Source organism: Acanthopagrus latus, chromosome 19 (assembly GCF_904848185.1).
Source record: "Acanthopagrus latus isolate v.2019 chromosome 19, fAcaLat1.1, whole genome shotgun sequence".
NCBI classification, from domain to species: Eukaryota; Metazoa; Chordata; class Actinopteri; order Spariformes; family Sparidae; genus Acanthopagrus; species Acanthopagrus latus.
This window is the reverse complement of record NC_051057.1, coordinates 5,010,280-5,034,528: the sequence shown is the minus strand read 5'-3', so window position 1 is coordinate 5,034,528 and position 24,249 is coordinate 5,010,280. Positions and strand designations below refer to the sequence as shown.

Sequence of the window (24,249 nt, the reverse complement as noted above, 5' to 3'; positions counted from 1 at the left end):
TTTCTTCCTGATTGTGGCAGTGACACAACTGTGCCATGCACCCTATACTTACATACAGTTGTTTGTATAGTTGATCTTGGGACCTGTAACTGCTTTGAAATGTCTCAAAGTGACTTTCCTGACTTGTTCAAATCAGTAATGGGCTCTTTCAGATCAATGTTGACCTCCATAGACTTTTTCCATTGTAGCATTTGTGTCTGAGTCTAATGGGTGTATCAAACAAGCCCTACTGAAATGGGCCCAGAAAAGTCTCAAGCTGTTATCAATCAGAATCCCTCAGAAGGAGTTAAGAGGCCATGCTACAAAGAACATCTGATTCACATAACTTTCTATAATCAACAGCGGCAGCAACAGCGGCAGCAGTCCTGGCTGGAAACATCATAAATTGGCATGGTTCATCACAGCCCAGGACAGGAAGTATCTACAATGGGTGATTAACAGTAATTCATACATACATTCATACACTGATGGCGGTGGCTGCCATGCAGGGTGCCGACCAGCAACATCTGGAGCAGTTTGGGGTCACAATAATGCTGAGAAATATGAGCGTTTGGCAATTAGGCCCCATCGTGACGTCACGTTCTAGGAAATCATGAATTGCTGTGAAAGGAACCAGACGTTCATCCACGTTAATTTTTGGCTCACTGTTGTACAGTCATGGCAAGTGCTCCACCTACATGTCCCATACCATCAGAACATCAGCCAGTTAGTTTTTTTCACGTCGCGTTTGTCTCACATTGTGGTTGTCAAGACGATTTAGCCTGGAGAAAATATGGAATGTCTGCCACTCCGCATCCCATAAGCTACATCTGTAGACTCCTGCCAGAGTCATCCGGCATAAAGGCATGCTAATATTCATTTAGTTCCTTCCACTTGAACACAAAACCAGTTTCTCCTCTGGGTTATTCCCAAGTTGTAATATTATTGAGTACATTTTCTATATCTTCAACAGATGAGTGGCCTCAAGTTGGACGTTCAAATCTTGAATCTCTTGGTCATGTAAAGCATTATTAGCAGAACATCAGTTCATTTTAACCCCTTCGCACCCACCTTTGTTGGTAATTTTCGCCTAATTAGCATACCCAAATGGAAAAGCTTATAACACAACAACTACAAGTCCCAGATGGATGTATGATACTTCACTTGAAAGCTGAGAACCTCTAGTTTCTGACAATGTGCTTACCCAGCATGTACCATACACACAACCTAAATGACATCAGTTCAAACATGGCTCTAAAACATTTTTTTTTCTTCGAAAAAAATAGGTCATTTTTGAATAACAATAACTCAGATGTGCTTTAGGTAAGGCATATGGCAATATACCACATACCTTCTACATCTTGTCAACTACACCTGGATGAAATTTCAGACTTCTAGGCCTAACCTTATGGGAGTTATGGAGTTTTTAGTTTGTGGTGTCACTGGCGTCCACAAACCTCTCCAAAACGTCTCCAAATGGCCAAATTGTGCCAAATGCTTTTTCTCACTTCTGTGACACTGGAAACATTACTGAAGCATTTTGGTGACTATAAAGCCTTCCTCCATGATTCAAAACATAATGTTTTCACACATTCATTTGATGGGTGGTCGGAGGGGTTTCCACACACTTCTAGGTGGCCATATTGAGATATTGTCATGCGACAAGACACTACAGAATAGTAACCATTATACAAAAATGACATACTGAAGTGAATTTCAAACAAGGCTTTTATTATCTTTCAATATACTAATACTGTATGTGCGCAGCGGGGGAGGTAGCACTGGTGGATGCAGAGGAGGATCGTTGGCACTTCTGATGACCGCCTTCAGCAGGAGAGGGGGTTGGGCGTCTGACTGCCTCACTTTCAGGCTCCCAATCCACGTCACTGTCTTCAGACTGTGACCTACAAAACACCATGCAATGCACAAATGTTACCAAATATAATGAAAAATGAAAAAATATATAAATGCAATTCAATAGGGTGCTATTTACATAGGAAATAAATAAACACAGATATATGATATTACATATTACACAAAAACATCAGGAAAGTAACCGTACATAAACAGAATAATTGAATTGGGGGAATATTCCCAGTGTCCGGTCAGTGAAAAAGATCTATTCAATTTGTTTACAAGCTTGATAAAAAAAAAATCTAAATAAAAAGGAATAAGAGGCTCAAAGAGAATTACATCATAGAACAGAATTACAAGGATTACCTAGCTTTGGTTGAGTAGTTGAGGCTAGCTAGCTAGGCTAATTAGCCCCTGGGGCCCTAAACATTTAGCGTCATTTATGAAATGCTAATGTATACTGGACTGTTCACTGTAAGCATAAGAACCCCTTCCCACTAACTTTCATTCAAATTTCACTCATGGCTAAATAAATAAATCAAACATCATCAATGATAACGTTACTCACCGATCTAAGATGTCGTCGAGGCCCTTAGCAAACATCTCCTCTCTCTCAGAGTCCTACTCACTGTCTACAGTTTCATCAGATGATGCCATGATCCATTCCAGGTCTTCTTCTCGGACATATTTAGTGTTTTTTGTGGATTTCGCCATTGTAAACTGTGAAAACTGCCGTCCATTAAAATTTAAATGTCCGCTGCGAGTGCGTCTGCTGCGCAAAGTTAGCCCGCTAGCTGCCAGACGCAGCGATATTCCTCAGCTCGTACAAAACGGACCTGGGCACGCCTACCATCGTTGGAAAGGTAAAATAATTGGCTAGAAGCCTGAGTGATTGACATGTTGATAGCCAAAACGCTATCCCTGTACTAAGGCGGCAAATAACAGTAAACAAAGCCGATTGGCCCTTTAAACAAGGAGCGCTCCATGTACTTCACGGGCTGTGCTGGGGTGAAAACTGAACAGAGAAAGATGGGGACACTTTTGTTTTGTAGCCAGCAAAGTGATGAAAACAAGCATACCCAACAACACAATACAGGAACTAGAGAAAATAAACATACGGCCGGCGAAGTCTGGATTTTATTTGACAAACAAAGTCGGTAGACGGTAAACAAATGGACTTCACAGGACGATATTCACAACCTGGAATAATTTTATGAAAAACCATTTTGATGCTTTTGATCAGTGGATTCTTACGGACAACTGGAATATAAATAATTGAGGATCGGACACATATTACGGCTTTATGGCCGCGTCAAAGGTAGGGAGTCGCCGTGCGTTTCTTGTATCTCACGTTTACCATGCTGGTAAATATAAATGATTTATGGTTTAGTGCTCATGATTTCTGCAAAATCAACTGGATGAATGAATTGCTGAGATTCTACCCTTTCCAACGACGTATAGTATGTCCGTAATGATGAAAGTTGGAGCGAGATACGTCACTGCGCACTGTAAAAAACAGTCAGTTATCTGCAATCGCCCGCCGGCGGGCGGGTGGGTGCGTAGTAGTATAGTTTGCCCAACAGGGTCCATTTTATTCTCTATGAATCCCTTAGGTAGAGTCTTGAATTGACAGAATGACTCTGCAAGCTTGGTGCAACCCAATTGCCAGAATAAATGTTGGCAAAACACATATCTGTAAACCACAAATATGTAACAACCATAAATGTTCTTAATATTGCAACTTAACATGTCTTTAAGTTCAATTTGTGTGTTTTATGGTGAAAAAACAGCCTGGTTAAGGTCAGGAAAAGATTGTGTTTTTGATTAAAATACCTGTTTTGCTTGACACAGGCACGGCTGGAGGTGTCCTGACGTTTCAGTTTTACAAAGGTTGTAACACAGTATTGAACTGCCGTCTCTAACTTGGCGATCTTCTGTCTGGAGCCTCCAACACCTCCATCTTCAGATATAAAAGTCAGGTCATAAACATTAATGGGAAGGTACTATGACACTTTTGTACAAATGTGAATATGCTACGCAAATGCTACGTGTATGCTGTGAGCATGTGAGTGGTACGCAGAAACTGCCAACATTTCCTCCTGTTTTAGTGACATGGATGTATCATTGGAGCAATGTGTCAACTCAGCGACCATATTCACTGGCCTCCTAACTATCAGTTGGAATTTGGGCGATCTGGCTTGCAAATGTGACAATAAATTCACACATTGTATTCAAAGAAATGAGGAGGGGGACTTGATCTCTGGGGTAATGAAATGGTTTGTGGCTTTCTCCGAAACTCTGACTAGATGTTTCAACAGTCTACCTTGGACTCCCTAACGCAAACAGCCGGACAGTCCAGGGCAATGTTTTACTTACCATTAGTAATCTGTAGTCTTAAAAGCCTCCGGTTCCTTATTCAGAGTGCGTCCAACCAGGATGCAAAGTAAAGATGCTTTATGCAGGCAAATAAAGAGGCTGCACTTGGCGAGCAGATGTATTAGTCTGCTGGTTCTGTCTGAGACAAACATAATGCTGGGGATGCTTCTCAAGACTGCTGAAATATTTTCAGGAAATATGTTGTCAACCCATGTGTGGGCTTAGTATTACTGCAACATTTATGATCGTCTATGATTGTAATGTTGCATTTTAAACTTGTATCTGTTTGTCAAGCAATTTTATCATTTGCAATATGTAATCATCATATGTAATAACATACCGTGAGAGCATGTATGTCAAAAGCAAACAGTAAACAGCGGCTGTTTGGTTCTGACCCATCCACCACACAACAGTCCCTGCTCCTCCATGATAACCCTGAACACCTACAGCTGCTTCATATTTGTCACAGTGTATTTATGGCTCTTTTTCTTTAATCTTCTGGAGATTCTGTGGTCCATCTCTTATCTCTTCCTCTGTTTGAATGTGTGGTCTGTCATCTTTATGCGCCTGTGTGGTAGCCGTCTTACCTATTTTGGCGGCGTCCTACAGATGCTGAACATCTCTTCTGGATCTATAGACCTCATTAATGTTTACAATAACTACCTACTTACCCCATTTTATTTCTTCCATCTTGTACTTTTCCTGTCATTGTCTCTTTGCCCGCAATGGCTCAGACTCATCTGCTCTGAGACTCAACTTGCTTTAGACTTGAAGGCAAAAAGCTGGGGAGACTTGACTTGGTGACCCATAAATATTGAAAGATGCAATATTGTCTGCGGTTTTGCCTTTTGGGGCTCTGCCAAACTGTCATGAATAATTAATAACACAACCAGGAAGCATACAACGTCTCCATAACCTAATATACACTTTCAGTCGCAGCTGCTGGCACTAGAACAGACTGGAGACAACTCTAATTTTAGATGAGAAAAACCTTTCATAATAAAATTAATTAGTCTACATAGTTTCCCCTCTTCATACCCAGATTCACATATTTTCCCTCTCTGAAAACTGGTTTTGATGCACAAATCATTCATGAATATGCCAGTTGCTGCCTTTATGTTATTAAAAGAGCTCCTTTTCATTTTTGTTAAGTTATTTAATATTTAAGATATAATAATCGGTCTGTGGTATTTCTTTGAAAGCAGTTACATTTTAAGCTGACAGCCTGTTTAAGACTCGATTTCTATGCTCAACGTGTTTTTGGAGAAGTGCTGTGACAGCTTAATGATAAACGAACTTCCCTGTTGAATAGACTGCTCCTGAATTACCAGCCACCCCTGTGTATGATTTTCCTTGAAGGAAAAAAAAAAAAGGAAGAAAAAAAAAAAAAAGAATAATAATCCCTCTCAGTCATCGCTTGTGACCCACTAAAGGTGCGAGGCGGTGGCTGTACCCGCACAGATCTGCCTGCATTTTCTCATTTTCTCACTATTTTTCGGCTGACATTTCTGGGCGTCAACCTCTGGGCAGCGAGAGAGCCAACAGCACTCGAGGTTGGGACTCCATCTTTGTCTTCATCAGGTGCAGGTCTGTGGGACTGTTTGACCGAAGGCAGCGAAAGCTACACACACACACACACACACACACACACACAGGCAGAGCAGAGAGGTAAAAAGCAGACAGGTTAAAACTCGCACATTAATACTATCTGACGGGTTGTTTATTCAGGCTTTAGAAAGGAACTGCTGGGGAACCGTTAGAAAACACCACTTCTCGCTAATGCCACTCTCTCCCTTCATTCCATCTCTAGCTCGCACGGCCATCGCCGCTCACTCCTCCCCTCCCTCTCCCTATGAGTCAGGAGGTGTTAAAGTGTGTTTACCGACAGGAACTGACAAATCCCGCACAGTGCACCTTTAAATGACCTGAGTCCATAAAAATAGTGTAATAGTGGTATTTGTCTTAATATATTCAAACTGAGCGACGTGAGACTGACTTTTTGATTTGACCTCGAACCACTTCAGACTGAAATTTAGGCTTCTGAAACACACTCTGCTATGTACACACCGCTCTTGTGCATCTTTCCATCTGGGAGATTCCTCCTCTGCTGCCCTTCCTGTGGTTTCTCGCTTGTTTGTTGAACTAAGGTTTGTAATTTATGGCTATTGTAACATCTAGACAACTATTAAACAGATTTTCGTGCCAGGAAATGTGGCACTGATACAGCTGAATACAGTTTGTGCAGTGTTGACAAGCTGACTGGATCAAAGACGAGGCCAAACACTTCGTTTTCATGTTACTAAATATTGTAGCTGAAGGTTAAATATGATTATATTTGTGTTTCCTCTCCAAAATGCACCAAATACAGACTTATACCTATGTAAACTTATGTAAACTGCATTACTGCTTATCAGGAGGGAACTTAAATTCACTCAGACTATTTTAAGAGCAGGCCACTCAGTAAAATAGCTTACAGTATCTATATGTTTATGTTTGTTTTTAGCAGTTGGGCTAAAGGTTTGTCATCATTCAAGCTTAAAAGAAAAAGGAAAAAAAAGCAGCTATTTATTTTTTAATCAAATTATTTTGTCTTCCTGAGACACCTTGTGTTTGCATGAACTCACTGGTTAAACGCGTAGACTAGAACATCTGAATTTCTTCCGCTCATAGTTGCTTAAACTTTTCATCAAGTTATTTTTGATGTTGTCCTCGTCAGCCAACAAACTGCTGTGTACAAGTGGTCGTGTTTTGCATCAGTATTGGGGTTACAATGTAAGGGACCCGGATAGTACAGCCTGCAAGGCTGCAGCTGGACGCTTGTCAACCCTGGTGCTCTTCATCTAGCGCCATCATCAGGCCAGATTTGTAACTTGTCAACTTTGGTTTGGACCAATACTTGCAATCCTATTGAAGGGTCAGTACAGATGGAGTCCTAATTAGCAGATGTTAGCTGTGACATGCTAATACAGATTGATTTGTGATTTGTAAATTCTGAACGTCATGAAAAGAACTGCCTTGACTTGATGTATCGATTAATCTGCCACTTATCTATTGCTTGTTATCCACTTGTGTCCCCAGAATCTTGCTTAGACTTCCTTCTCTGCTACTTCGCCTACAACGAGTATTTTTTTTCAGCACCCACCATCTGTTCCGTCTGCCCTTTCCTATTCAGTCGGCCATCTCACTCCGGCCGACCCCTCCCGGTCACCTGCCTCACCTGCATTAAAGGCCATTCACTCTGCATCTGCTCTTTGTCTGCATTTCCTCTTAAAATCCTGTCTTTTTTTTTTTGCATTGCAGCAGATCCTTTCGCCTCCTATTTGACTTAATCAGTATGTGTGCGTGTGTTTGTTTGTTCTGGCTCTTCTAGAGGTTCTCCTGCCAGCTGGCTATCACGGTTAGTAATACCTTAGTTAGTCGTTTATAGTAAGTCATGTTTGAACCTTGGCAGAGGAACATTTCACGTATCAGGGAAACCACATCCAACCAACCAGAAACAAACATTATGGCACCGACCGGAATCTGTGTTACCACCTGTGTGGTATTGGCACAGTGTGGCAGTTTACCTCTAGAGCGCTGGTTTACTGCTGATCAGATACAGATGTTGCTCCTTTCAGAGGACGCCACTACGGCAGCATCAAAGGTGCCGCTACACGGCAGAGAAGGAGGGGGGACTTTTCCGTTATCCAGCTGATTGTTGCCATCATCAGAATTGTACTGTGATCATCAGGATTCAAGCACTCTGCTGCCTTTCCTCCGCTGTGGTGTCGTCTGTAGTAACGCAGCAGCGCAAAGGTCATATGAAAGGAGAAAGATACGCGGTGAACTCTGCTGTCATTCTGTATGGGATCAAATTGTGACTCTGGTTTTCACAAGGAGATAAGGACCAGGTATGTTTCACCCATGGCAGTCAGCTGTACTGTATGGATTTCCTCTGTTTCTGAAATGTCCTCTTTCATGGCATTGATGCTGTCACAGATCTCGCCACGAGCCTCAAAGGCTCTGAACCTTTCTTTTGGTCAACAGGCTGAAAAGTGAACAGCAAATTGTGGGTACTGCTGTGCGTGCAGTGGGGACACCGGGGACAAATCGTCTTTCAGGGTCAGGTGACTGATGGAACTTGACAAAGGCATCCATGTCCCTTGGTACTTTTAGCGAGGCAAGCAGCGACTAAAAGAACAGTAAAGCAGTTACAAATGTAATGGGTAGAGGAGTAGACCAAGTCTTAATCTTAGAGGTGCACTAAGATTTTTGTGGCACTGAGATATTGTCTTTTTAGAGAAATATGAGCTCATTGATTTATTTATTTTATTTTATTTTTTTGAGCTTGTGGCTAATTCAGTGTGATTACCAAGCAATACTGACAACTATAGTCTGAGATAGCGCACATTAATTATATATATATATATATATATATATATATATTCCTGTATTAACAGGTGAATCCTTCCTCCTGTCCTCCCTCTCGCTGCATTTCTGCAAAACTGAAATGCAAATGTTCCTGGTCTCCTTCTCCTTCTTATTAAACACTGTAAAATCACACAGGGGGAAGGATAGCTCGCCCGTTCTCATTTGGAAATGTCCGGATGACACCTGCTGGCTTAGCAGCTCAAATTAGGCTGAATGACCCTCCTGCAGCCTGACCATGGTCAACAAAATGATCATATATGTGACAGTTCTCCTATTACTTCTGACGTGTCCTCTCGCTGAACTTTGGAAATCAGCTTTATCATTAAAGCTTGCTTTTTGTTCTTATTTTCAATTATTTTTTGACAGTTTTCCTTTTTTTTTTTTTTGTTACTGTGTAACATTACATACTTTGTATTTATAACCTATGCCACAAGAAAACTCACCATATGATTTCCATGCTTATAATGGAGTCTTTTTTTTTTTTTTTTTTTTTTTTTTACAAATCACAATGCTCATCCATATTTATCACTCCAGTCGCCCCTGGTTTTCTTAATGGCTTCAAACCCATTTATTTGCAGACACCAAATGTGCCGTATCTCTGTTTAAATTAGCTTGTGTTACTTGCCAGGAGGTAAGTAGGTATCACGGTGCTGATAGGAGTCAGCAGCAGGGCATAAATTACACGCGGACTGTTTGGACTTGGCTATAAACATTCAGCAACCAACCCTCAGAGGGGGGGGCAGTCCGGGCATAAAACTAATTGTACTATGCTCCTACCTGTCAGCTGATGAATTAATTTCTATCTGCTTATGCTCAGTCGCTGCTGCTAAACACTTCAGCAGCTCATTACGTTGCCACGTGTATCACCCCCGGGGACAGAGTCATTTTGCATCCTGTCAAAATTAAGCTAACGTGATAAAATCAAAGGCAGCTATGGCTGAAGACAAATAACATGTTTCTCTTTTTTTGTTGTTTTTTTCTGCCAGATTAACCAAATGGTTTCGCATCATACTCAATCTATAAAATCAAGGAACGTGATTTGAATGTAAGCGTTTCTCCTGATGATGACAGAAGAAGGCTCATGAGGTCAAATTAAAAGGCTTTATCGTCCTGGAATCATGGAGGTTGTCATGACTCTTGTTTCTGTTTGTTCTTGTATCTGGGTTTTGGTTTTGGGTTTTGATATCTTGTCTTGTGTTGTGTTTTTTCCATGTCTTGTGTGTCATGTGTCTGATTTTCCATGCCCTCATGTGTCCTTTAAGTTTCTCCTATGTTCTCCCCTCTGGCTCCCTCTGTCTGTTGTCTTGTTCCCTCCTGGTCTGTTCCTCTGTGCTCCTCCCCCTCGTTATCTCACCTGGTTTCCTTCCTCCTCTCTCCTCACCTGTGCCTCGTCATGTCATTAGTGTCTGTGTATTTAGTCTCTGTGTTTCCCCTCACTCTTGGTCTGGTCATTGTATTCTGTTTGCTGTTCTCTGTTTCTTGATCCATGCTCCTGATTCATGCTCCTGTCCCGTTATGGTATGTCTTGGTTTTGAGTTTTTCCATGTTTAAGTTGAACTTTGAATTTTTGTTTGAACTTTGTCTAGCTGTTTTCTTTTGCTACTTTGTTTCGTTCTTGGTTGTCACTTTGTTTTTTGCCCTGTTTTGGTCTGTTTTGTTTTTGTAATCAGCTTTTAATAAAGCTCGCCTTTTGTTCATCCCCATCTCTGCCTCACGTGTCTACTGCGTTTGGGTCCACCTTTTCCCTTCCATAGTTTTCCCTTTTTGCCCCGACCTGACAGAGGTTATACGGTGGTCTGGTTAGGATGATGATGGTTAGGTTTGGGGAGAAAAATTTTAAAATGTATCAGTGAAACCGGTTAGGAAAACATCATGTTTTGGCTTAAAATACCTGTTTTGGTCATCACAAGCACAGTTGGAAATTGTCCCGAGGTTTTCATGAAAATATCGAGTGGTTTTAACACTTCCAGATGTTGAAACAGACTCAGGTGGCTGCAGTTAACGATCTGGCAGGTGCAGGGGCAGACCTAGACCATTTGTTGCCCAAGGCCAGCTTTACTGATAGCGCCCCATCCCCACGAGAAAAGACCAATGTCCAAAGAATTGCTCATTTATTTAAACAATGATAATCCAAACAATATAACAATATGTGCAATAGACCTGTTCAACTATAAATACACAAAAAGCAAAAAGGAAATCAGCTGGTACATGATACAGCCCTCTCCAAACCAACTCTGTTCTCATTAGGTCTGTTACATGAAGAGAACAGTCAGCAGGATCAGCTGAAGGCCAATTGCTGGTGTTTGCTGCATCCTGAGGGCACATGAAGCAGATTTTCTCACCTTGTGGCCAAGATAACTTACCACACACACACATAAGTATAATGTCAATGTAATGCTATTGCGTGACTGCAGCATAAAGCATAACCATAATTTTATATATATATATATATATATATATATATATATATATATAATATATATATATATATATATATATATATATATATATATATATTATTTTATTTTTTATTTTTTTTAAATAGAACATCCTTGACCCAGCTTAGATGAATAAAATATGACAGTTGAGTTATTGCTAAAATTCTTTATCATCAGGCACACACCTGAGACACACCAAGCATGGAATCAGAGGTGCAATCGCACTCACCTGAACATCCAGGCTCAGTGGTTGGAGGCAGGGTGAGGTTGGCAGGAAGAGCAGCATGCTCTTGCAGTGTCTCCTCTGGTGGTCCATAAACATAGAGAGAACACACGCAAATACATTGACTGGATGAGACGCAGCAACAACATATTGTCATTTTCACGCAAGTCAATACATTTTTATCACCACAAACATTCACTGACACATTAAACTCACCTGAGGAAACCGGAGCAGCTGAGGTGCACGGCTGTTCCTGACGATGTCTGATGATTCAGCTGCAGGTGGTCCTAAATATTTTAATAGTGAATCTAAAATGATTTGACAAACAAGTCTATTATCAACATGGAGTAAATCGTTTCCAGTTTTCAAATGATATTATTATTAAGTTGCTAGGCATTTTAATTTTGACAACTTAGTCCCATATGCTCACAGCTCTATGTTCATAGCTCTCTGTATAAACATAACTCGACCTGCATATATAAGGTTTTATTATTATGCTCAACTTTTTTGATACAATATTCCGTCAGTACGCAACTTATACTTATCTCTGTTCATCAGTATATAACATATGATCATTTGTTGCACCTCTGCCTATAGTCAACATGTTGATATTTCATCTGCATATAAGGCACTGACTGACTCAGCACTTTACTAGTTTGCACTCTGGTGAGATGTTAAACTTGAACTTGACAGTAAAGTTAAAACTAATCCAAAACTGAATCTAATCTAATTTTGCTATAAGGACAGTGATAAGACTTTTCACGTCCACTCAGTTTTGAATTTGATAGCACACAATGATGCAAAGTGCTGTATACTGCAGCTAGCGTCAGCTTGTATAGTTGCAGGGGCTATACGTCAGAATCGTCATTTCTTTTGCTTACGTTTAATTCATTTTTTTTTTTTTTTCATTTCAAGTATTGTTATAGATAGAGGGATGGCAAAAACTGTAGAAAAATAAACAAACATTATAATTTCAATGATATTTTTTTTTCTCGCCGCATATTTTGCACCCCTCACTAGGTAGCACCCTAGGCAAGCACCTATGTCACCTGTAGGAAGGACTGCCACTGGGCAGGTGTCTCACCTGTCACTCCACCACCTTGCACTCCATCTTCCAATGTGCAAGCCAGTTAATAAACTTGTAATGAAATAAGAAATAAATAAGGGTGGCTGTGGCTCGGGGAAGAGCCAGCGTCTTTTTATCAGAGGGTCGCTGGTTCAGTTCCCCTGGTCTGCATGCCAAAGTGTCTTTGGGCAAGATACTGAACCCCAAACTGGTTCTGTTGTGCTGGTCGGCACCTTACATGGCAGATGCCGCCATCAGTGTATGAATTACTGTAAGCTGCTTTGGAAAAAAGTGTCTGCTAAATGCCCCAAATGTAAATGAATTGCTCTTGTATTGTCCCCTGACATAAATCACACAATCCCAACCTGCACCAGGAAAAACCTGAAGAGGTAGATTTTGATGACTCACTGGCTTTTCCACTGTTCATAAGAATTATCACAACTTTATGGGCAGATTACTGCCATCATTGGGCGAAAAGGCCACGTTTGTCTCAATGTAAAAATGTAGAGTTAATTTCACAGTAAGTGCCTTACAGTAATTCATTTTAACCAGACCACCCTGTAACCTCAATGACCTCCACCTGTGAAGACCAAATATTAAGGATGTCCTGATCAGTCTGCCAATGTCAGGTCAGAACTGAAAGGTTACCTGAATGTTGATTTGATATGATATGTGCTGTATGCTGTATGTACGAGCTGTAGGCTAATGTTAATCTGACACACCATTTCACAAGCTACCAAAGGTCTTGCTACCAAACTGTTAAGCTTAAAATATTGATATGGTATGAATGAAAGACTAAGTCCTAAAAATTAAATGAGGGGATCCATTAGGGGGAAGATAAACCACTCTTTTGCAGCTGTTGTTTCAACTGCTCTGTGGCAAAGTGGATAATGATGCCATGGACATGGGTTCATTTCCCATCTCCCCAGGGGAGAGTACCTCAGTCCATGGGCATTTACTCGGAACAAAAAAAAACAACTCTGATTGGTACAGTGGTGTCACTGACTGCAGGTTATTTTGTTATTAAAGTAAAGTATTAAAGTAGAGATTGTGTAAGTTGGTGTGAATGAAACCGTCCAATGCCATCCAGCTATGAAGAGATTCCAAAATGTGGAACAGTTATTTCACAGTTAATTACTTTTTTTCTTTTTTTTTTTTTTTTGTTTCTTTCTGATAGCCTGTTATATCAATGTATGGACTGTAACCAAGCAACCAACCAGAGTATATAATTTGCTTCCCATTCATGACGGCAATCGCATGCCCAGTACGTAAGTGGCTGCAAGATATCTATTTTAAGATGTCTTTTGCGGCTGGAGATTTTTTCTGAAGCAGTCCGGACTGCAATATCTATTTTTCATGAAAATGTCCTACATGTGGACTGGGCCTACAAGTCAACATATCTCAACTTCTGCTCAATGGATTTTGACCATCCTTTTCACATCAAATCCCCTTACATCCCCCAAAATCATAGAAGTAGCCTTTGAACATCGCACAGCTTACGAGGAACCTCACTACAAACTCACAGAGAGATGATATGAGCCAAAAGAGAGGTCATTCTAAAGCTTTCTTGCTGTGAAGTGGACAGGCATTATGTGTTATTGTTATTCCGAGGCTGATCAGATGATGGCAGGTCAGCCACGAACCACCACCGTGACTTTAACAAAATAACTATCTTCTTTCTCTTCAAATCAGTGCTCATTTGCTGCTAAGCATCTCTCTGTGCTCCCTGCTATGTGTCTGACTACCCTCATGTAAAGCCCACAGCTACCACTTAGCCTGTCCAGAAGACTAGAATATCTATCAGTATTATGAAACCAAACCTTTGATCAAAGGATTTGGGATTATCAAGAACTTGCAATTTGGAGTTAAAAAGAGGCAGCTGATAGGTTGAACTGCTAAAACCGTTTCAGCTGACAAAGTAGATAAGGCTCAAGAGGAGTGCTGGGAAGAAATACACAATACCAATTCCATAGTATTTATATATATATATATATATTGTGTGAGTGTGCGTGTGTGTGGGTGCCTTGGGCCATTTCTGCAAGACTGTCTCTGCTGTTCCCCATTTTACATCCCAATGTCTTCCAGCGAGCAGGCAAAATGAGTGATTTCCATGAAGATTTACTTCAGCTGTAATTGGTAGGAAACCTTATTAAGATCCTAACGATGCGTCTTTCTCTTCAGTTATTGCCCAAACACAACCTCTCGCTGAGCTTATAAATATCCACCGAGATCAAAGACCCCGTTAAAAGAGCTCTGAGAGACACAGTGAGCGCACTCACTTTTCTAAATGCCACATTTTAAGTGTAATAGAGTAAATCTCGACACCCCATCGCCAAGGGGGGTGGCAGGATGAAAGAGTAGTCCTCTTATTTATTGATTGTCTTAAACTGTTCAAACTGGCAAGAAATGCAAACGGTTGGAATGGGGGCCTGAACCGCTCTGATGAAGTTAATTAGGGCAGTTGAGGTTCTGTTGGGTGGGTGCAGGCGGTGGATCATCAAGGCTATATGGCGAAGGGGAAAAGCTGGATGGGGAGGAAGGGAAGATGGAGAGAAGAAAGAAGGGAGAGACTGACCCTTCACTAAGCCTTGCTCTTAGTTACCGTCGCCATGCATTTAAGCTTCCCCTTCTGAGATGTCACATAATATCCATATTCACACGGCAACCATATTCCTCTGATGCCACGCTCTATGTGGGAAGCTCCAGTGGTGGGGTGGTGTTATGCTGCTGTGCTTCAGGTCACACATCGTATATTAGCATTACAAATTATTAGCATTTCACCGCAACCTGATTTATTAGCAACTAAAAGGAGAATCATCTTGTAACACCATATTTCAAGGCAAAATAATTTATTTGATAACCTGTTAGCTAACGTTTAACATTCTACCACATCTTAGATAACATTACCGTTTGATTACATCTGGTGTTTTTCACTTCCAGGCTTGAAAAATGTGTCCAAGATGTGTGTTGATATTTTAAAATGATTTGACACCTCTCCTATCAGGCAACACCATCAAACTATCAAAGTAATGTTAGCTAGGAAGCGGCTGAAGGCTGATGTTAGCTGGTGCGTGATGGAAGCTTATGGGAAAGATGTTGTTTTAGCTTGAAAAATGATCCGATGACCTCCTTCTTTTTGTCTGAGTAAAAACATTGTGTTTTAACATTAGCATCTATGAATGGTTAGCAAACATGTTTAGCTCAGCATAATTAGCTTTCTAATGTCAGCTTGCTTGATTAAATAGCTGATGGTGGAATATAAGTTATATAAGTTTAGTTTGCTTGCCACACTTGTTCACATAGAGCAGGCTGTAAAGATGGTTATTCAGTTAAGGTCACGTTCTGCTGCCACCATTTGCTGGCTGAGTAGGTTAGTAGTATGTTCATGTTACAAGGCAAAACGCAGTTATGAACTCTAAAGAAAAGCTTTCATTGTGTTAATTTACATATTGAAATGCAATAAGCCTGTTAGACTGATCAATGCTGATACCGTCTGCTAATAGATAAAGGAGTGATATAACACAGTGCGTGCTTTGAATTCCTCAGATATAGTTATGCAGGTTTCTAAGCAGATTGGATGGCATACAGCAAAAAACAGGATGCGCCTTACAGCCATCAGAGACTTGACTTGGACTTGCATGCTAATAATTATATAAGTATCTCTCTTGTGTTAAAATAAAAATCTGCAGCTCTTGTTATACCATGTATTGCTCTTATAACAGTCCCGTGCACACAGTTCCAGCAAAGCTTGACGAGCCTGCAGTTGTTGCTAAGCTATGATGGGACAATGACAGTTGCAGTAGAGGGGTTTTAGCGAATGCTGAGTTGGCCGGGTGAGGCAGGGAAAATATTTCCACGATTATAGCAGGGTGGGTGGGCTGAGCTATAGCCGTCAGGGCTCCTCAGCCACAGCACCCTGATAGTCTTCTCATTATAGCAACGTGAGAACATCCACTCCTTCTTCTGGCCCCCCAGCTGGGGCGAGTAATGAAAAATATAATGCAGCATCTTAAAATAAATGGACACGGTAGTTGAACCTGAAAGGAATACTGTGTCTCCTGCTAGGATCTCTCCTCAAATGTGTTGTGGTGATGATGCACCACAATAAACACTTTTCAAAATGGATGTGTTTGGGTGCGCGTGCGATGATGCCTGTTTCACCACGGTGCAAGGAATGCCTGTTGTTCTTTAGCCAGACTGCTGATGATATGGATTAGCTGTCCCTCTCTCTGTGCCCAGCTTACTCTCTCTTTCCATCTTTCTTGATCACACACACACACACACACACACACACACACACACACACACACACACACGTACACCTCTGTTTTCTGCCTGCTTTCTTCCCAGCGTATGCGGCCCCCTGGCTCAGCTCGCCAGTGTGGATTATAGCTCTCTCACGGCTATCATGATCTTACACAAACAACATTTGTCAGCTCATTTATCACTGTTCCCCCCTGGTTGTCCACTCTCGTCTATTCATCTGCGCTCTATTTCTGCATCCCTGCCTCCGGGGTGAAAATGCCTGTTACCTCCACAACTGAAAATAACCCCCAAAAGTCCCCTTTGATATTTGCGCAAATCTACAAATGTCAACGGCGATAATTGATGCTTGACTGACTCGCTAACACCCATTGTGTCTCTTGTAGCTAGACGGGACGAGGACGCAGCTTGTGTAAAAGCCGTGATGCCTTTTCACCACCCTCCAGTTACACTGTCACGTTTGCAGATGATTATCCATCAGTGGCCATGTGATTAATTACTGCAGCAGCAGAGGGTTTAAGCAAGAGATGGGAAGTCGGTGGCTCACTAGGTCAACAAGGTGCACGGGAGCCATTTAAGCACTTTACTAAACACCAGTGCTCAAAGTAGATAAAAAAAAAAAACAGTGTTAGTGCTGTAAACTAGCAGATGCAGTTGTGTGCAGCTTTCACAGCATTAGGCAATAAGTGTGGAGACTGAGCACAGGAACAGTGCATGAGCTGTCAACACTGATATTGCAACCTTATGGATGTGCATTTGTGTTTAGCCTCTATTTCAGGAGGGAGAGGTCAATTTAAACTAAGGACTAAGACATCAGCATCCCTGTCTGTGTCAGTCTCCTCTCTCTCATTCCTAAATTCTGCCAGATCCGTGTTCGGTCCATCCCTGATCCACCATGTCACCCTAGTCTATGTGTGTACTTCCACTGGCTGTGGTGCGTTAGGTATCTACACCATTGCAGTGCTGGCAGTTTGGACCTTGGAAGTGTTGACATACACCACAAAAATCTAAAAAAAGCGATAAATCCAAGCAAGTCCCACCTTCTTCTGATCCTTTGGTTGGGAACACTAACCTTTTGTCTGTTTGTTGTTGGGTTTGTAACACATACGTGTATAATTGCAATTGCGCATGATTCTGTTGTTACCGCAGGAACTCCTCGGTATCGCCGCTCCAGCTTTTCAACAGTGCTGTGCCGCGCTGCACTAAAAACAGAGCCGGAGGGGGTTGATGGATGACGGAGCATGGAGCAAAAACCATAGTGGAGCCGTTCCGTAATGTACATGCAACCAATGGAAATCTAGGGTCAGGCTCGGAACCCCAGCCACCCTCTAGTCCAGCTCCTTCTGTCTCCAGTTCCTGCTGTCTGCCTGTTTATCACCTGTGCACAGTGTCTTTCATTTTGTTTTCTCTGCTCATTCAGCCCTACCCTCAGCAGCCAACTGGTTCGTGGTGGCCACGCTCACGTCTCCCACTGGCTGGCCACGATGTCTATAAATCAAAGCAGAGGTCTACGGGTGCGGTCACAATTGAGGCAAGGAATGTGCATGCATAAAACCGTGAGCAATGAAAAGGTCATGACCTAACCCTAACACTAATAAAACTAAATCAAAAATATATATTAAACCATGCACATGCTGTTTGGGTAAAACTCAGACAACTGTGCAACAGATCCACGACCATGACGTCGTCAGGACAATCCCAGGAAGCAGTAGATTTACTCTAATCTCCAAGGAGTGTGGGCTTGCATGTTCACCAGTCGTTTGAGAATTCCACTGGCGGACTTCCTGCCGCTGTCCATCACACATAAAAGGAAACAAATAACTGAATCACACTGAATGGATCAATTGCAACACTGAGAAAAGTGCATTCACTGGTTGATAATAATTGTGTTTCAAATGATTGTTAAGAGGAGAAATGCTTTTTGTCCATTGTATGTCACATGATGTATCCCTTGAAGCCACGCCATCAAAATCTATTCACAGCCCAGCGCGGTCCACCTCAGCTACGGCTGCTACCGACAGCTAGCTCGACAGCTAGGCTGTAAACTCTGGACAAACAGCTACAAATGAACCCAGAGACACTTGGCTGACCCGCAACTTGTTTGGACTTGACCTAGCTGCTGTCTCCACATCAGTACTGCAGTGTCACAGCAGACTCTTGACTAATACTGGATTTGGAGGTGAGAGCAAAAGGCTAAGCAATGTGTCCAGCAGCTGTCCTGAAGTCTGACACATCCGTTACCGGACAAGGTGAGAGAACAGCAGAACATTTCTGCCCCCTCTGTTGGATCCTTTTGGCAGCGAATGGAACACGCGTGATGGTCAAAATAACTGCAGGGTGTGTTGGTTCTGTTCTAAGTGACAACATAAAAAAAATCGGGAAGATGAGCAAAGCAACTGAAGTACCAGCGTCATGTACTGGTGAATATGAGCCTTGTATTTGCAGACACAGTACAAAGTGTCCACAGTGAAAAAGTGTACATCAATAAAAGCAATTAAAGAGGCTACTAATTCATACAGACTGCTGGACCAATCTCTTGAAAGGGGCGAATAATAGATCCTTCACATCACCGTGATGGAATAGTGTGTCGACAGAGGTGCATCTCATTTGTCCTTCCAACCTGAAGTGATCGAACAGATATTACCTTTTGGGAACTTACAGTGTGTCCTTCAGTAGGAGACAGCCACTAAGAGGACTGAAACCTCTCTGATACCTCGATAAGAGAGATGAAACTTTATTGATTGCTGCGGGGATATTGGATCATTGCAGCAGCAAAACGGGGATAAGGAGCAGAATGAGAATAGGAGGAGTAGACCCGGAGCACACGGAGAGAATCGGTACAAATAGTTGAAATGATACAAGCAAGCATATATCCTTTAAGTACTTTAAGTGGACTGTATCGATCGGAAATATGGATTGACATGTATGGTTCAAGTTACAGTTGATGTTGCAATTTGAAAATGTAGAAGATGTCAGGATCCATAACTCAAACTTATACACTTTGAGTAATTACAGTATGAATTTTAGATTAAGGGTCTATATTGGGTGAGTGGATTGCATTAGATTATACAGCATACAGTCTATGTATAGAAGCTAATGTAATCCAACTATGCCTCCACCGTTTCGACCTTTGTGAAACTGATAATGTTCTTTTTTTTTTCTTTCAAACCATGCAGTTCGGTTTATTTAACTCAGTGGCGATTTATAGGGATATTTGGTATGGTGTGATGATTGATGGGGCTATATTGAAATAAAAATGCAACCAAACAACCCAAAATATATACATTTCTGAGCCACTGCTATTTCTTTGTGATACATGAGTGGTTCTCTGCAAAAAAAAAAGACCCAAAAACAACCTGTTGAGAGTCATATCAACTTCATGCCAACAATTTCATAAGAGTTTCATTGTTTATATCTGCAGAATGACACACACGAAGAGAGTAGCTGCACATGCAAGGTAGTAGTCTAAAAAAAAGGTGTGAATCCGAAGAATGAAAGTTGCTTCTGCTCTGTCTTTAGTCACATCTAGAAGCTGGGAGGACCAGGGGTTGGAATCTCCTGTCATCTGAACTTTATGTACAGTCAGTAAAGATGTCTTTTTCTTGATGATGTTCTTTTGTTACAGTAACACATGTACTGTCGCACTTTCATGCTTGTACAGTATGAAAATGGCAACAACCTGAGGTCCCTGGCAGAGTGTCGCACATCAAGGGAGTCCCAACAACATCCAGAGGGCTTTACAGTATGTACAAAATGTGACTCCCTCTATTGTAAGACCTTTGAAAACTATTCATGCTCTTTTTTTATGTGGAAAGGTTGGGAAAAAAATAAAAAAGGAAAAAAAAAATTACAAAAAAATAACAACTTGACTTGGGAATGCATTTTCCCATAGGGAAATTGACCATACATACAAACATCTTGGAGACAAAAACTGGTGTATTGTGGCACAGTGGTGCTTATATCCACTGCTGGCTTGTTTCTACATCCCCCGTCCTCAGCAGTGCAGAAGAGAAGTGCCACGATGCCTACACTCAGGTCACGGAACATTATGGAGCTGCTGAAATGCCAACACGAGGCCAGGATGCATCAGATGGCAGCCTCTATAAAGACTGGCTCTACTTTTCTCAATACACACCCCCGAACATCCTGGTTCCCTCCCATCCCATCTATAACTCATTTAACCATCATTTAGACCTATGAAAATCAAAGACAGCATCAAATAACTTTGTACAACTGGTGAACAGTGCTCGGATGTATTTTAGCAGAAGGCTTCTAATACATCTGTGCATGTTTCAGCATGTGTTCTTCAAAATTGGCCCAGTAAACACATGGCAAGGCTGCCAGTGGATAAAAACACAGAGAACACACTGGAGATGCTGCAGTTGCACCTCGCCGGACATCTACGCCCTCATACAGTATATCCACTGTGAAAAAAAAAAAAGAGTTAAACTCAAGCATGCTGCCTTTTGGACGTGAACACAGTTCTTATTGCCCAGATGTTGAGTTTGTGGTCTTGCCCACACAGTTTATACGACCTGCAGAAATGCGCTTCTTGGCATCCACCTCCACGTCCGACCACTCTGTTTAATTTTTTTTTTCCCATTTGATGAACTCACAGGCTGCTGCAGCCATCAGCCTCTCGCACTGTCTTTTGTTTGGAACGCCGCTGCCATCTTCCCCACGGAACAATATGTCAGAGTTCATGATGGTTTCCCGCTGACCACGGATGTTTAACAGTGGGAGTACAGTGGGCTGAATTTGAGGTGCATCCATGTGTGCATATTTTAAGTTGGTTGTCGTTGATTGACATTCACCCACGACGCAGCGTCAAGCTCACATGCACCCACTTCTGACGGGTGCGTCATAAAACACTTTTAGCTTCACAGCTATATTCAAGATTTTGGCTTGAAAAAGGTTGTAATTAACATCTTTTCAAATCAATTTGGGTTCCTGAAAATGTTTTTTGCAAGACAAAACTTTATGTAATTTCCACTGGCATGAGGGTGAAATGACTGAGCAACGCACAATACAGTGCAATGTAATAAGCATCACCTCTATAGATCATCAAATTGAATCAACCCTTATGGGACAAAAATCATCTTGATACATCTGAGCTTTTGTGTCCTTGCAGCTAATTAGACACATGTTGACAGGTATACTAAAGGTAAAACTGGAAAGAATCCTTCTGTAATCACACTATCAAGATCACTTAAAAAAATTAGAATGGAATAAAGGCATCACACTCATTTAACTGTGAGAGAAAGCATGGGTGTTCTTCCTCTACGTCAGTGGCAACATTCTTCATGTGAAGAAGGAACTTGTTCGCAACGGAAATCACGTTTATTAAAAAGGAAAAGTCGCACCGATTTTTTAATTCAATTTTTGCAAGCGAGTGATCAAATAGCGTATCCAGCTGTTTTAAAGTCAGTCATTTCCTCCACTCTCCTCTGTGTTCCCATTCTTACTGTTTCAGTCATTTGTGCGTGGCAGGAGTCATACCAGCCCGCTGCGCTGGTATTCTCAGATTTCAGGTTTTGCGGCGATCTGTAGAATGTCAGAGGATTAATATAGGAGGTAGATCGGCACCACGCGATGCATCCTAATGACTGGCCAGGCCTGCTGGCAAGAGTACTTAAGTTTCTGAAGCTCCTCGCCGTATTAAGGAGTCACAGATGGAATAATTTCATTTGCAATGCCTGCTCCAAGTTTGGAGCCTTTTTCATTACAGAGTGGGGGGATGGGTTATGCGGGGCCAATTCATTTTCACACTTTTAAATTCACATTCTATCATTAAAGGGATACCACAGGGAATAATTATTTAGTATAAAAAGGACGTTAAGTACTTTTATTTTAAGTGCATTGAATTGTAGTGTTGTACTAATTCAACTCTAGTAGTTGATTTCATTCTTCCTGTACAGTATGTAATTGATCATGTGAGCCTCATCTTGCACATCACCAAGCCGGCCCCTCGAGAGACTCGTCCCTGAAATCGACAGAACGCTACCCAACATATTTGTTTGCGAGATATCATTCATCATTGCAAAGTTAAGTGGAATGATCTACATGGATACATGGCCAACAGGATCACGTACTCGGCAGCCAACAGGCTTTCGTTTGAAATGAGAAAACCAAAATTGCAAAATATGCTGTTTCCTTACGAGCATTCAGTAAAAGGGTGTGTCCTGAACCAGGATTCCAAAAGACGTGAGACACTTTTTTGTCCCTTGACCACTTTTCTGCTTCTCCCTGTTGCAATTAAGAATTCCTGGCAGTCATAATATTAGCACATACTCGCACACACACACACACATTTGTCAGGGTACGTCAAACTGTGGGGAGCAAATGTGAGGCTGTTTTTTGGAAAAAAGAAAGTCATTTAATATTTGTATCTGTTTATATCCCCCTTAAAATAATAATCCAACTGAACAAATGTAAAAGTATTAAAGACAATGGGAGTTATCATTTTCATACCCAGCGCGCACGTTGTTTAACAGCACATTGTTTTGTACTCATCTGTGCTCCCATGATCATGTTAGTCTTAAAACAAGGTGTGGTCAGTCACAGGAAATTACGGAATCGACTGACAAAAATCTGGTCTGAAGCCAATTGTGCAGTATTTTTTCCTTGTCTTAAATGTTCAACATTGCAGCGAATATCGAGGCACATTTAAACTCTGGCAAAATGACAGCTGGCAACCAGAGGGAGAGTGTCGGAGTCAGGATCTGATTTAAGATCCTGCCACCGTGTCCTCGGGCCTCTCCAGTTTATTGCTGTGTGTTTGTGTAGGCCTGTAGGGTGTTTGGATGGTTCAAATGCAGATGATTAATTTCTCCATGGGGATGAATAAAGTCGTATTATGTTCTAATTTATAAAGAACTATTTCAAGCAGGGAACCTGGGAGGTGTGGAGCAGCATTTCTAAGTTTGCCATCCTGTAAATTGAGTTGGTGGCGAGCAGATTTATTTTCCCTGAAAAAAATTATTCAGACTTATTAAACAAAAGTGGCAAAAAAAAAAAACAACTCTAAAAGATGATTGACTTACAACAAAATAACAGGAATTCTTTAATTTATATTTTAATCAACTCAATTATTTATTTTTTTTTTTTTCCAGTGGAAAAGCTTTATTATCAGATTAAATTAAAACCTTATCAAATGAGACTTCTCATAATAGCTAATATTTAAGACTAAACAGAATGTAGTCTTTGGGTAATATACTTTGGGATCATATACTGCAACATGCTTCTGGTGTAGGAAGCAGCTATAGTTCATCAGCAGCAGCCCGTACCTTGCGTCATATAGCTTGCAGAGTACAGCAGATGACCGATCTGACACATTCAGGCAAAGGTAATAAATGATGAGAGTTTCAAAAGAGGACACATAGGTTGTTTGCCTCATGCCCGGCCGAGGGCAGTTCCGGACTTACAGCTTCATAGCCCTGACAGAAAATGTGCTGCTAGCCTTTGGCCCCAGCCCGGCCCTGGGGACTGTCAGGAACAACTGGCCAGCTGACATCAGGCTGAGCAGAGCTGCACATGTAGAGGGAAGGTCAACAATATAGGCTGGGCCGAGACCTGCTCCTGACTCTAAAATGTAAAAAATAATTTCTGCTGGACGGTGCAGGGAGGCACCGGCTCAAACT

At 41.5% G+C, this 24,249-nt stretch overlaps 1 long non-coding RNA gene across 1 annotated transcript; it reads right to left on the bottom strand.

The window, feature by feature from the left end:
- Positions 1–10,713: 10,713 nt before the first annotated feature.
- LOC119008901 lies at positions 10,714–11,622 on the bottom strand. The gene is made up of 3 exons (XR_005071584.1): positions 11,497–11,622; positions 11,287–11,361; positions 10,714–10,932 (listed from the first exon to the last, which is right to left on the bottom strand). It is a non-coding gene; the product is annotated as an uncharacterized LOC119008901 (long non-coding RNA).
- Between the last annotated feature and the right edge of the window lie 12,627 nt (positions 11,623–24,249).